The 13,508-nt window shown below is 41.3% G+C and overlaps 1 protein-coding gene across 1 annotated transcript in view; it reads right to left on the bottom strand.

Moving 5' to 3' along the window:
• LOC146567082 (E3 ubiquitin-protein ligase RNF152-like) overlaps positions 1-13,508 on the bottom strand; it is a 60,358-nt gene that overhangs the window by 19,081 nt on the left and 27,769 nt on the right. The window contains exon 3 of the mRNA XM_085286685.1: positions 1,944-2,021. The gene's annotated coding sequence lies outside the window, so the exon portion shown is untranslated. The remainder of the gene's footprint in view (positions 1-1,943; positions 2,022-13,508) is intronic.

Genomic DNA, 13,508 nt, shown 5'->3' with positions numbered 1-13,508 from the left:
ACGGAGTTCACAGGTGAGGTGATGGCATTTAAGGACAGGCCGTGAGGCTGTGAGAAGACATTTGAGAGAACCAAAAAAAAAAAAAAAAAAAAAAAAACAGAAACCATAATCACAGGTGTATGAAGAAGAGCTTTTCTCTGTCTCTGTGTGTTTTTGCCCTGATTTGTGGGTTTTAAGCCTGACAGGAAGTGGTAAATAAGACTCTCTGGTACCTGAGATAATGCACCTCGACCCCGATCCCTCAGTATGAGCTCATTCGCACATCAGGAAGCAGCACAGCAGGAATTTGTGTGCGTGTTGGTGTAGGTGTTCGTGTGTGCGTCCATTTGCAGCATTTTCACAGCACAAGCTCTAAAAACTCCAAGCTTGAGTGTCTTTTAGAAGCTCGGCAGGAAAACATTCAGGGAAAAAAAAAGAAGAAGAAAAAAAGAACCAGTCGATTAGAGAGTCATCACACGTATCGCCTCCTCTTCAACCTGCACCTTGGCTCGCACATCCATCGACGGCAGCGCTGCCAGCTAACGCTTTCAAGAGTCTGTCAGTCAGTTTGAAGCGCGTTTGGAAACCGTGGCACGTTGTTAGGAGACACGGGTTGTCATATCGTGGATGTTTTGTCAAAGACTCGCTCCGAGGGCGTCGGGGAAACGACCGGCGGTGGGAGAACTGATGAGGTGACAGCGGCATATTTTTAGAGCTGCCCTCAAACCTTTACATGTCACCTTGTCACCATTAACACCTCTATATCGTCGCTGGTGCTTTGACACGTTAATTATGGGCGAACCCAAACAAACGTCGTCTACTCCCACACGCATAAGAAAACCAGAAGAAGGCCTGAGGATTAATTCTGCGTATTTCAGTGTAATTTAATGCTTTGTGACAACTTAATTATTTCACAGAACGTAAACAAATATTTTCTTTTTGTTTTACTCAGCAGTAATTGCTGCAATAAACAAGGTTTACCTTATCACTATGAAGGAAATGGAAATTTTCATTTGGTAGAATAATGACACCAGCAGAGTTTAGACAGGTTTCTTATGATTCTGATTAGAGAAAGACACTAAATTGAAATCTATGGGAGAAATATGTGGCAAAAAAAAAAAAATAGTGGTAAAAGTATTTTGCAGACATGTGACCACTAACCAAATGAAATTACCTTTGGTCATGTGAGAAGAGAATAAAGGCCCAGAGATTAATCCTCAACCAGCAGTTAGCCACCGGTTGTGAGGGGAAAAATTCGCCTGACTGGTTCTGAGTGTTTGCTAAAACTGAGCCACACCAGACCAGTCCGTGATCCTGTGGCAACCAAAACTCACAAGAGAAACATTTATATTCCCAAACTGGTTTTCAAAAGCCTCCCTGTGATTGCGTTGGTTGCTAGCATATTGTTGCAAATGTAGTTGTAGCTTGAATGGAAGTGACTCAGCTGGTAGTTAATGAGATGTTACAGACAAACATGACAAACTACAGGTAACCATAGTTCACCAATTAATGCTTACAGGTACAAGCTTCTTAAAGCCGGTAAGTACGGCAATGTTATGCTCTCCATAACCTTTAATTCATGAACTATAGTTTGACTTTAATGCTTGTTCTCATTAAATGCAGCACTTCCTTCTAAATACTACACAATTTCTGTAGGACAGCAAGTTTTATGGTCAGGTCAAATATAGTCTGTATTTGCAATGTCTGAAATGTCAAATTCACTCTCATACACATCAGCTATCATTTCTAAAAGGGGCAGGATTGTCATGTTGTTCCTTCTGTCTTTTATTCTAAAAGAGAATGAAAGATAAACAAAAGACTAAATATAGTAAAGAGCAGAGCATAAAATTAGTGATTTCAAGTATGTAACTTATGTCTGACATGACCTAATGCAGAGAAAATAAAAGGCAAACCAGAGTCTAACTAGTGTCTTTAGGGTCTCTCGACAGGCAATACAAACTCACCCAGACAGAAGCGGATTCCAACTTATTCCGATCAGTCGTGGTGCCCAAATCACAAATGAATCAGGGCCAAAAGGATCGCTGTTAGGAGAAAAGGACAAAAGACAAACTGTCAGTACTGGCCCCGATTGAAGAGCTGCCTCTATGGAGGCCTGAATAAGTTGAGGGGTTAAAGCCTCAAAAGAGGAGTGAACTGATGATCCACTTCTTTCATATTTTGCTAAAGAATCTCAGGTCAGGCACACCTACAGTTTGAGGGGATCGGCCTCTGATCGCTGAAGAACTGCCAAAAATAACTTATGTCTATTTATGGATTAATAACATCACTGGTTCCAACCCTGGTGTCCCCTCCCCCTGACATGCTCAGATGTCCAGATCACCAAATCTAGACCACAAACTCCTCAATCTGGGCTGAACCCAGCCACACTAAACACAAACTTTATTGTTTTGGTCTCTAACTAAAGCTCAACACCACTGCTGAGTGTTTGAATATGGATTTGCTATCCAATCACTCTTGATCAAGATCTAGAGACATTTAAACTTTTTTTTGAAAAAGGGAGCAATCCACAATGTTAAAACAAGTTTAATCATGGATGGGTACAGCTAAGCATTAATTATTATTAAAATAAAAACAAAATCATGTTTCAAACTCAACTTCAAACACAAATCTCATCTTTCCAGTAAAATAAGAATATATTAGATCATAGGTGTCGGATAAGAAAATGTGAAACTCATCTTTACATTCATTATTAGCACTCAGACATGCCATTATCTGCTGTGTAATGTCCCCGACTCTTTACTAAGAGGCACTCCACAGATCCTGTGTTATCCAACAGCAAGTTCAACCTTCATGCATTAATTTCCTCTCTATAGTAAGCTGCATTTAAATGGTGGATTATTTTCCTTTTCAGAGTAACGCCCGTCCCATTAGCTGCGATCGTGTCAAACCGCCATTAAAGCAAATGCATAATAGCCAGTTTCCATTCAATGAAATCAAGGTTCAACATGCCAATGAAACACAGGAACATCGTTGTGAATTACATGAAAAGCCTCGAGGAGGATTGAGTGGCCTGAGAGGGCGAAGTCGTAGGATGATGGAGTATGTGCTGTTGCCAAGCAATTGGTCCAAAGACAGATGTCAGAAATGAACTGCGTCCTTTACCAATGACAGCTCAGTAATCCATATTGTAAACAGGCATTAAAGTATATCTGATGGTTTGGGAAAATGTGGAAAACATCCCAGTTTTTGTCTTTTCATGCTTTTACTTTCAACACAACATTTATACACGTTTCATTAAAAATAAATAAATAAATAACTTCCTGCCAATCTTACTTCTGAAAAAGCTGTCAGGTTGGGGTTACACGTGTGAACAAGTTGGAATATTTTCTGACACAGGATGAAAAAGAAGCGTGTCCCACTTTGACACTTGCTCGAGGGTTTTTCTGTCTGGCATTGGCAACAACAACAGGTTGTTTTCCCTCCAAGTCCTTGCGGAAACGTGTAATGCGATTTCCAGTTCGGCTCACTTTCCCCTCTTGCTCTCCCCTCAGTAAAATTCAGCATGTGTCGAGTGGGATGGAGGGAAATAACAACAGGAAACTGTGCTCTGAATCCAGCTGTAAAGTGCTGAGAGGACGGTGGTAAATATCACCTTTAATTCCAGTGTTTTAAGGTACTGCAAAAAAAAAAAAAAAGGACTGCAAAATCCTATCTACTGATATGAGCGAACCATGAGTACTGATATGTAAAAGACCCCCCGCTCTTCCATTGGCCATTTTGTTTCTAATTATGATCGCTTAGTCTTTTTTTTTTTTTTTTAATCTCTTTCTAGTCAGTCTTCAAGTGAGGTCTTTTTGTATCTCATTATTTTTGTTTTGCATCTTTGTGGTTGTTCTGCATCTCTTCAGGGCTGGATTGCATCTTTATAGTCATGATTTTCTTTTGTAACATGTTCTTGTTTTGCATCTTTTTATTGTTTCCTTATGTTCCTTTTATTTTTCCATCTTTTTGAGAAAGTTTTGAGGAAGTCTCTTGGAATGGTTTGATTCCTTTTGCAAGTTTGCTTTATATAGTTTACAACTTATGAAAGGGGTTAGTTACCACAATAAGGCAAAGCTTGTACTTTGAAGGCTAACAGGCTGGAGTGAATCTGAAAAGTGCAATCCAAACCAGAAACTGGAAACAGTGGGTAGCTTGTGAGTGTTTGCAGACAAATCAGTGTGTACCATGCAAACTATTGACAACCAAGCCTAAGCGAAACTGTCTAAATCAACTGCGCCAAGGTCAGCAACCACTTGAAAAATGGTTGGAAATGGGAATGCACATATTTTCCTCGGCCCCCAGAGGTTGCCAGGGGGTCACTGCCTAGATGACTAAGGCATTAGTTTGGTGTGCTCTAGTCTCCCATACTTTCAGCCAGAAAGTGAATAAACTCAGATTATAAAATGCAAAGTTAGACACTGTGAGCAACAATGTCACTTTTGGTAGCACACATAACATAACTGGCTTATCAAAGCTCTTAAACTGACAGCCCAACAACTCTCATCTTATCTTAAGACTCCAACCTCAAATGATGTGCACTGGCATCAAGAGAAAATCTTATCAAAGAAGAACCAAAGGCCTTCGTTCCACATTCTGAACCTTAATCACGACTCAAAATTGTTCTTCATAGCAAGTAGGCTCCAGATATGTCAGGGTAAACCTGTCTTTTTGTTTCTGTGTGCTTGAAGATATTTTTCAATAAGCACCAGTCTCAGAAAGCTCTGTTTTCACCACCAATAACATTGACTTTCAGGCAAGATGACGTAACTCTATATTATAATCCTAAATCCTTTGAGTATAAACCAATTAAGACTATTTAATCCTTCTGTTTCAAGTGAAAATTGAAATCTTAAAAACAAGGAAAAGAAGAAACACCAGAACAGAGAGCAGAAATCTTTAAGTAGCAGCTGTGGTGTCTCTGGAAGGACAAAGGAAAGCTGCCTGTGTTGTAAAACTGCAAATGAAACAAAACTCCTCAAACACATTCTACATTAGGGAAAGTAAAGGCTATTGTTTTGAAGGACTATGTGGCCAGTTTATAGATAAAAATGGGAAAAGCAAGTTAAACAGTATTTCATAAATTCGCCGCCTGCTGTGCCACCTGCGAACACAGTTTAGACTTTGAGGAATGGCCGGGATGTTGCCACTCTCCCTCCCCGTTCATCTCTTTTAGTGAGACAGACTGTGTTGAGGCTGAGCACATCTTTGGCACTCAGCCTAGGATAGAAATATTCCACAGAGGCCGATGTCAGCGTGGACACCTTCAGCTGGTGAAAACACAAAGCGAGTCAATACCCTGATTGGCAGGTAGCTCCTGAGTCACAGGTCAGGACAACTACTAATAAATCCATCAGGACGCAGTGCAAACCGATACAGTAACCTCTTAATCTCTTTAACGAGCCTTATCAACAAATAAATGGAAAGATACTGTGTCACCTTTAATCAATGGTAACATTCAGTTCTGTTAGGAAAAGGTGACATTATGGCCTTTTAGACTCATTTTTATTGATAAAAAGTCAATTTTACACATTTGTACTGTTTAATTCACCAAAACTTCTTTTGATTTCTCTAATTTCATCTTCCTTGCAGCCCCGATTTCCCTTTGTCCTCTAACAGCTTTGTTGGGGGCTGTTTAGTTAGTTTAGATTTTATGGCCATTCAGAATAAGAGAAAATGATCAGTGCATATATCTTTACAAAGTACTGTTACTGGAAGTAATGGCTCCAACCTAAGACATCCGATTGTAAATATATCATTGTACTAAGAGAAAGGACTCAAATATAAGACACCGGCAGACCACATAACAAAAGATGAGAATCCATCTGAGGTACGAGAAACAAAAAGGGTGCAAACACCCTGTTGATGCCAGATGTCAAAGGGAAGTGACCAGACTGGGTCAAGCTAACAGGACTGCAACAGTAACTTAAATAACCATTAATTTGAACAAAGGTATGCAGAAGAGCATCTCTGAATGCACAACATGTCAAACGTTGAAGCACAGTTTTAGCACAATGTGGTCCTCTTTTGCTATTACACTAGAGGACCACAGTCTGTTTCCTGTTGGGTGCCTCTCCTCTTGGGAAGAACAGAGGCTACAATTCAAAACTGGACAGCAGAAGACTAGACAAATATTGCATAGTCTGATGAATCTCGATTTTTGCTGCAACACCTGGATGGTAGGGTCATTTTTAAGATAAACAACATGGAAGTATAGATCCATTCCGCCTTGTATCAACACTTCAGGCTGGTGTCGGTGGAGCAGCAGTGTGTTTTCTTGACACTTTAGGTCCCCAGGTACCAACTGAGCATCTTTCAGCTGATAGCTGCTCATAGCAGGATAACACACCATGTCACGCAGCTGGTTTCTAGAACATTACAAAGAATTCAACATACACAAATGGCCTCCATAATCACTAGACCTCAATCCAATGTAGCACCTTGGAATGGAATGGAATGAGATATTTTCATCACAGATGTGCAGCTAATAAATCTGCAAATCTGTGAGAGTATCATGTCAATATGGACCAAAATCTTGGAGGAATACATACAACAGCTTGTTGAATCTATGCAATGAAGAATTAAGAAAGCAAAAAGAGATCAAAATTGGTACTACCAAGGTGTAACAAACAAAGTGGACAGTTACTGTGTTTACAAAGTGCACTAATTAGAGAACAAGACAGATACCAGTGCAAGGAAAGAAATAACAGCACGTGAGAACAGTTAACCAGAGGGAAGACAGAGACAGGAAGTAAAAGAGACAGACAGAAAAGTAACTGCGTAAAGAGAAAGGCAAAGGCACAGACATAGAAAAGACCGAGGGAAGCAAAGAAAAAAAATATATATTCACAATCCCTGAGACCATGACAAGATTGCAGCTGATCTCAATGAGTGGGAAGAACTGAAAGCTGTTCTTTCCACTCATCTACTTTCCAGCAGCATCAAGTGATCCTTGATGTTGCTGTGAAGCCTGCACAGAAAGTCCTGAATCGTGTTTTTGGTGCAACTGATAAGAAGAAGTATCTAAAAGAAAAAACACTATCAGATACTGTCAGGGATGAACTCTGGCACCCTCGCAGTTTATTTGATAGACTAAGGCATACATTGTATCACATTTCTGTAGAAGCGAGCTGCGAAATGAATGCAAGGTTATTACCTTTACATATATGAAATATTAGAACATGTCTGGCCGAGATAACAAGACTTGAGAATATGTTATGATCCCATTAAATCAGCAACCTGTGCCAACCAGAAAGGAAATATATAGTCTTGGTGTTTCCGACCTCAGACAGGGAACTGCGGCTTTGACAACTATTTGCACATCAACACACATCAAGAAAACGAAATGAAAAGAAAAAAACGGCTCAGCCTCGAAGCCTCTCCTTTTTCTGTAGAAGTGAAAACACGGGGCTGGTTTTGAAATAAGAAGCAGTCCTCAGTATGGGGACTGTAAAACAGCTTGCCAGCGCTAAAAAGACTCCTCTCCAGAGGAACCTTGACGTGCATAATTCCCACTTTAAGGGCAGCTTTCATTAGTTTCTGTTGCAGTCAGCCTCCAGAAAATGTCCCCAGATGTTGCCAAATAAAAAGGCTTTGATATTCCTACATGCCTTATCCCTCACTGGCAAGCTCGGCGTGTTTGCTGTGTTTAAAAAGAGCATGGAGTTGATGTGTCGGACAGCTGAGTAGCAACATCAAAGCCCCGCAGCTCTCACATATACAGGTTTGGTTTATACTAACACAGAGGGAAATTTAGAACATATCACTTACGCAATTTTTATACAAGCTAGATTACGAGTCAGATCTCAAACACACTTTTGCTCATTTGGATTACCCCTCGCATCCTATCAGCACTCACTTAAGATAATGGGCCCCGGTGGGGAGGATATAGGATGCACAGTGACTCTGGGAGCTTATGCATGTTAGTGAATGGGCAGGCGAGGCAGATAAAGGGCTTTAGAAAACAGACCAGTGGTGGCAATTTGACAGGATTAAAGCCTGACGGTGTGTTGTTCTCGTGGTGTCAGGTGTTGCTCGTTACACCCGAGCATGTCGGGGAATCGTGGTGTTGATCTGTGAGCATGTCGAGGTCATCTGAAGTCGTGGTTTAATCCTGCACTCTGGCACAAGGCATGGACGGACCCAACAAAGGCTGCGTTGTTTTTTTTGTTTTTTAATTCATGCCAGTAATCAAAAAGGGAGATTTTGACCATTTCTTGGTGGTAAAAATCTTAAAGAATGTGTTTTAGATCAGATCAGGTCTGTGGCTGCCTGTGATTCATTTAAGTACCACTTAATTTGCACAATAACTACCAGAGAGAAACATGTCAGAGTGACTAATGACTGATTGTCAGGATACAGTTGGCAGAGGTGTGTAAACATAATTTAGTGCAAATGCAAGCTTCAGAATGGAGCTGGAAAAAAAATACAGCAGTAATACAAAGACTCTTCTAACAACAACAGTTAGCTAACTAGCTAAAGATTATATGTCATGATGTTGCAGACACAGAGCACTGCTGTATGTTTAAGTATCCTTGGGGGAAGATGCTGAACCCTGAACTGCCCCTGATGAATCAGAGTGTGAGTGTATAAATAGTTGGTTAAAAGCACTTTAAGTTACCAGATATTGTGGGAAAGCACTACACATGTACCAGTCTATGAAATATTAGCACAGGAAAGATGCTAATCTTTGAAATATCAGCAAAGTTCAAGTATCATCGTATGGTAGGAGAGCATGCTGAAAATGGACCAAACTTCTGCCAAGAGCACGTCTGAGATTGATGACTGTATTGTTTTTAGGAGCTGACAGACGAAGCACTGTGGCACGTTTAATAAATGGCAATTTCATCCATTATAGGAGACACTCAGATGTGGACTCTTAAGCAAATGACTGTTCAGGAGATAAAAGGAAATAATGAAAGTCTCTACTGCAGTAAAAAAAATTCTCTAATAGTCTCAGCTGCTTGTTGTATTCTGGCCTAACGGGAGGTTAATCCATCTTGTATTACAATCCTTTGCAATGTAACAGAGAGTGGGGGGTAGTTAGTGGGAAAGACAAAGAACAACACTAGAGGCAGAGAGGCTCGTGTCATTGTCTCTACATCCACATGAGCTGAATGACGCACCTTTGACCTGTACAGACATCACACAGATACGACCGCTGACAAACCCCTGATTACCTCCACCTCCAGCACCACTCTCTCCTGTAGATCACCCCTCTCTTTAAAGCAGTGCAACACACAAGAGCCCCGCAGCTGAGTGAGCTACTATTAAAAAAAAAAAAAGAAAAAAAAAAGGCAAATGTCAAACACAAAACACACAGACACACACAAACACACATATTGCACATTCACAGCTGACACGCTTGACCTTCAGTGGTGTCTCCTGAGGCCAAACATGTGAAAGGCTACCTGTGCACACATGCTTTCAAGGTGCCTTTGATGAAATTGGTTCAGCCTCATAGAGCTCCTTTTGTAAAGCCAATTCTCGGGCTTGGCAGTGGACAACCTGGGGAAACAATTGGTTTCCAGAAAGACCTGCAGCTGACAGAGAGAGCTGTGGCTGTAGTGGTCAACAACATGTAGCTTGTATTAAAGAAACACCTCCATGGTAAGAGAAGCCAGGAGAACAGTCCTTTAGCCTGCAGACGTCAGGTGATATGTAAATATTATGTACAAAGATTTCCCTGTGTTTGAGTGCACCACTTTCTCCTATACACTGTGACATCATTGCAGTGGCTTACACCAAAGAGAAACAGTCACAAACCAGCCTGGATGAGATCCTCTAATTTGTCCTACGTATTCTCTCTTTTTTGGGGGGGGTGCAGAAAAATTTGACCCAGTTCAAAATTTAAAGCGCATTTTGTAATTTTAATTGTAGCCCAGTGTAGTATATAATAACTGTATAAAACAGACATGACCTTGTCTGATACAGTAGTAGATAATGTAGTTCTAATAGAAGTGGAGGAGTTTAAGTATCTCGGGGTCTTGTTCATGAGTGGGTGATTGACAAACGGATGGTTTACAGGAACGGTGGTAAAGAGAGCTGCTGACAATTTACCGGTCAATCTATGTGGTCATAGGGTAGTGATGGATGGATGAGCAGTGTATTCCCTGGCATAGAGCAAGAAGAGGCTGTGAGGTAGACCCAGGGCAAACCAGAAAGATTACGTTTTTCCCATAGACGAGCTGGAGGCAGCTGTTGGTGAGAGGGCGGTCTGGAGTTTTCTGCCAGCTACTGCCGCCATGACCACAACCCAGAAAATCAGTACTAGATGGATGGATGAATGGATGGGTGGATGGATGAACGGATGGGTGAGTGGATGAACGGACGAATTGGTGGATGGATGGGTGGATTGGTGGATGAATGAATGAATGAATGGATGGGTGGGTGAGTGGGTAGATGGGTGAGTGGATGGATGGATGGATGGGTGAGTAGGTGGATGAGTGAGTGGATGGACGGACGGACGGACAGACGGACGAATAGATGGATGATTGAGTGGATGGATGGATGGATGGATGGATGGACGGACGGACGGATAGATGGATGATTGAGTGGATGAATGGATGGATTGGTGGATGAGTGGGTAGATGGGTGAGTGGGAGGTTGAGTGAGTGGATGGATGGATGAGTGAGTGGATGGATGGGTGAGTGGGAGGATGAGTGAGTGGATGGATGGATGGATGGATGGATGGATGGATGGATGGATGGATGGATGGATGGATGATTGAGTGGATGGACATACGGATGGACAGATTTCAGCTGGTCATTTAGTTTATTTTAAGAGTTGACTGAAGAGGATTTGCGACCCAAATGCAATCAGCTGATTAACAAAGCATCAGAAAGTGACTCAATCATTAATTTCGTCCTTTGTAAGATGCACAGACTTCAGAGTGTTTGTGATGTGCTGCTTTTCTTTATCACACTTGCACAGCACACGCTGTTCTCGGACAGCAGCACAGGTGTGGATGGACGCTGGTGAGGAAAATGAGCTACATTAACACCTGCTGAGGCATTCTGCGCAGTAACCTAAATGTTAATGACTCGAGCAGTTGGCAAGAAAATGGACGGGATAACAAGCTCTGACGAGGCCTGTCGAGTTAATCAATGGCCATGACATCCGATGAGACCGTTGCAAAGGACCAGACAAACACACAAAGGTGCAGTCAATGAAGAGCACAATGTCATCTCAGCAAGTGACAGCTCAGCAGCCAGAAGTGAGAAGGAGGAAAACTGTTTTACAGAGTCAATGTCTGATGAAATGCACCACATCCACTCCAAGATTCCTCAAATGGAAGCAGAGTGGAGGGGGGTTTCACAGCAGGAGGATCGGTGTGTTACAGAGCAAATAAATCAGCCACTTGGCATCGAATGTCGTCAGACAGACTGCGGGCATGTTTCAATCAACAGGCCAAGGGACACACTGACAGCATGTGGGGGGGGGGGGGGGGGGGGGGATAAAAAAAAAAAAGAGAGAGAGTACAACGAGCACGAATGAGATATGAGACGCCGGCAAGAAAGACATACATCAAGCTTGAAAACATCACCGGAGGATGAACTGAGTGAAGACAGTCCCACAAGACATGAATATGGGTCATATATATTTCTGGAGCTCATATTCGTAGCCATGTTAACTTGCTGTCACGCACACAGTTAAGCACAAAGTCTCATGAATTCTTTCGTATTCCCTTCATATGAACTCCACTACAAAAATGATCTGAAAGCAACTTTTATGGCAGTATGATATAACATAGCATACATGTTATACTGTAAGCTACAGTGCTTTAATATTAAAGAGCATTTAAGTGTCAATACATGGACAGAGATATGTGAAGCCATTTTAATGCAGTTCAATTAGAGGATTGGAGTGAAGAAGCTACTTCAACACAATTATATTCATAAAAAAAAAGTTTTAAATGGGGGCCTATTATGCTCATTTTTCATTCGTCTTGGACTCTAGAGTAGCTTTGCATGCTTTACAGTCCAAAGAAATCCTATTCCGTCCTTGACATCATATAAAAAATGTAAAAAATAAAATAAAAAAAAATTGTGTGAAGCCAAAGCTTTAGGGATTACATCTACATAGGCTTACCTCATTATTTGAAACTTCAACCATGTTGCAGCAGGCCGTGAAGGCTCAAGCCATGTGACACGAGACTCACTGGAGAGCCAGCTGATGGCATCTCCAGTGTGTCCTCCCTACAGTATCAAAATAGACGAACAGCAAAGGCTTGCTGGTTTCGCAGCGACTAAACTTTTTAACTCTACTGTGGAACATGTTATCAAAATTTGGAAAAATAAAAATAAAAAAAATTCCTAAGAAAATGCATCACCAAATATACCTGTGGAGTCATACCATGTAAAATCTGTGTAGGAAACACTGCATTTCTTTTCACACAGCCAAAAATACAGTCATGTAAGAAAGAAAGACTTCTTCAACAATGTCCTTTGGACAGGCAAGACCAGAGTGAAGATGCTGGGTGATAGTGGACAGCATCACCAACCACATCCTGTCAGTTGAAACACTGCACACCAACTGTCAGCGCTGTGGCTGAGGGGTGATGATTTGGACCCGTTTTGCAGCCACAGGACCCGGACACTTTGCAGTGACTGAGTCAACCAAGAATTGAGGTGTTGCAATGACCCCATCAAAGCCAGATATTAAGCTGGTTTAAATGATGTGACAAGATCTTAAGAGAGCTGTTGAAGGTAGTTCTAACAGCTGTTGAATCGTGGGGTGTAGTTGGTTTTTAGGATTATCACAACTTATTATTGTTACATTTAAATTTGAAAAACTCTTTGTGCGGGAAACACTGCATTTCTTTTCAGGGTTGCAGGCACGCAGTATATTCCATGAGTTTGGACTTGTCAGCTGGTATCTCGGAAAATAGAGCTATTAATGTGATTAACGTTGTAACAAAGTCCACTTTACCACAAAAATAATCTAACAACAAATTAGACGAAAGCATAAGCATTGGGAGTTAAACCCCACTCTCCTGGAGTGGATCCTTGTGGATTATTAATGATGTTTTTCTATCACCTGGTGTTCCCATACTTTAATTGTGAAACTCAAACTGAATGAGCTGAAATCTGTGTAACTGGTTGCTCCAGATGGCATTAAAAGAGAATTAACCATGAGTACTAATGGTGCACTCATGGTTAGCAGCTTGGTGGCCTTAAAAACACAGTTGGCCAACAAAAGATTATTACGGGTGAGCCAGCTTTCTCTGCACTGAGAGGAGATTCACTAAATGCATGACTGAACAGAGTAAATCTACAAAGCCATTTGAATTAGAGAAGGCTGGAAACATCTTTTATTCTTTGCTTCCAGTGTTCGATTTAGTTAGAGCTAATGGGCATAATTTATACATGAAACACCTGCCTGGTCCAGCATGAAGTAAACACAATCAGGGGAGGCCACGTAAGGACATCCGTGGATGCCTCCAGGATTTCAAAAACAGCAAGTCCATCTAAATATTTCCTGAGAGGACTTGAGAATTTATCAGTACCACTTACAGATTCAGTGATTAT

Source organism: Mchenga conophoros, linkage group LG9, assembly GCF_057382185.1.
Source record: "Mchenga conophoros isolate Kocher_MC1m ecotype Shallow Benthic linkage group LG9, M_conophoros_male_GT1.1, whole genome shotgun sequence".
NCBI lineage: Eukaryota > Metazoa > Chordata > Actinopteri > Cichliformes > Cichlidae > Mchenga > Mchenga conophoros.
Note: the sequence above shows the minus strand (reverse complement) of the source record. Positions and strands in the feature narration are given on the sequence as shown.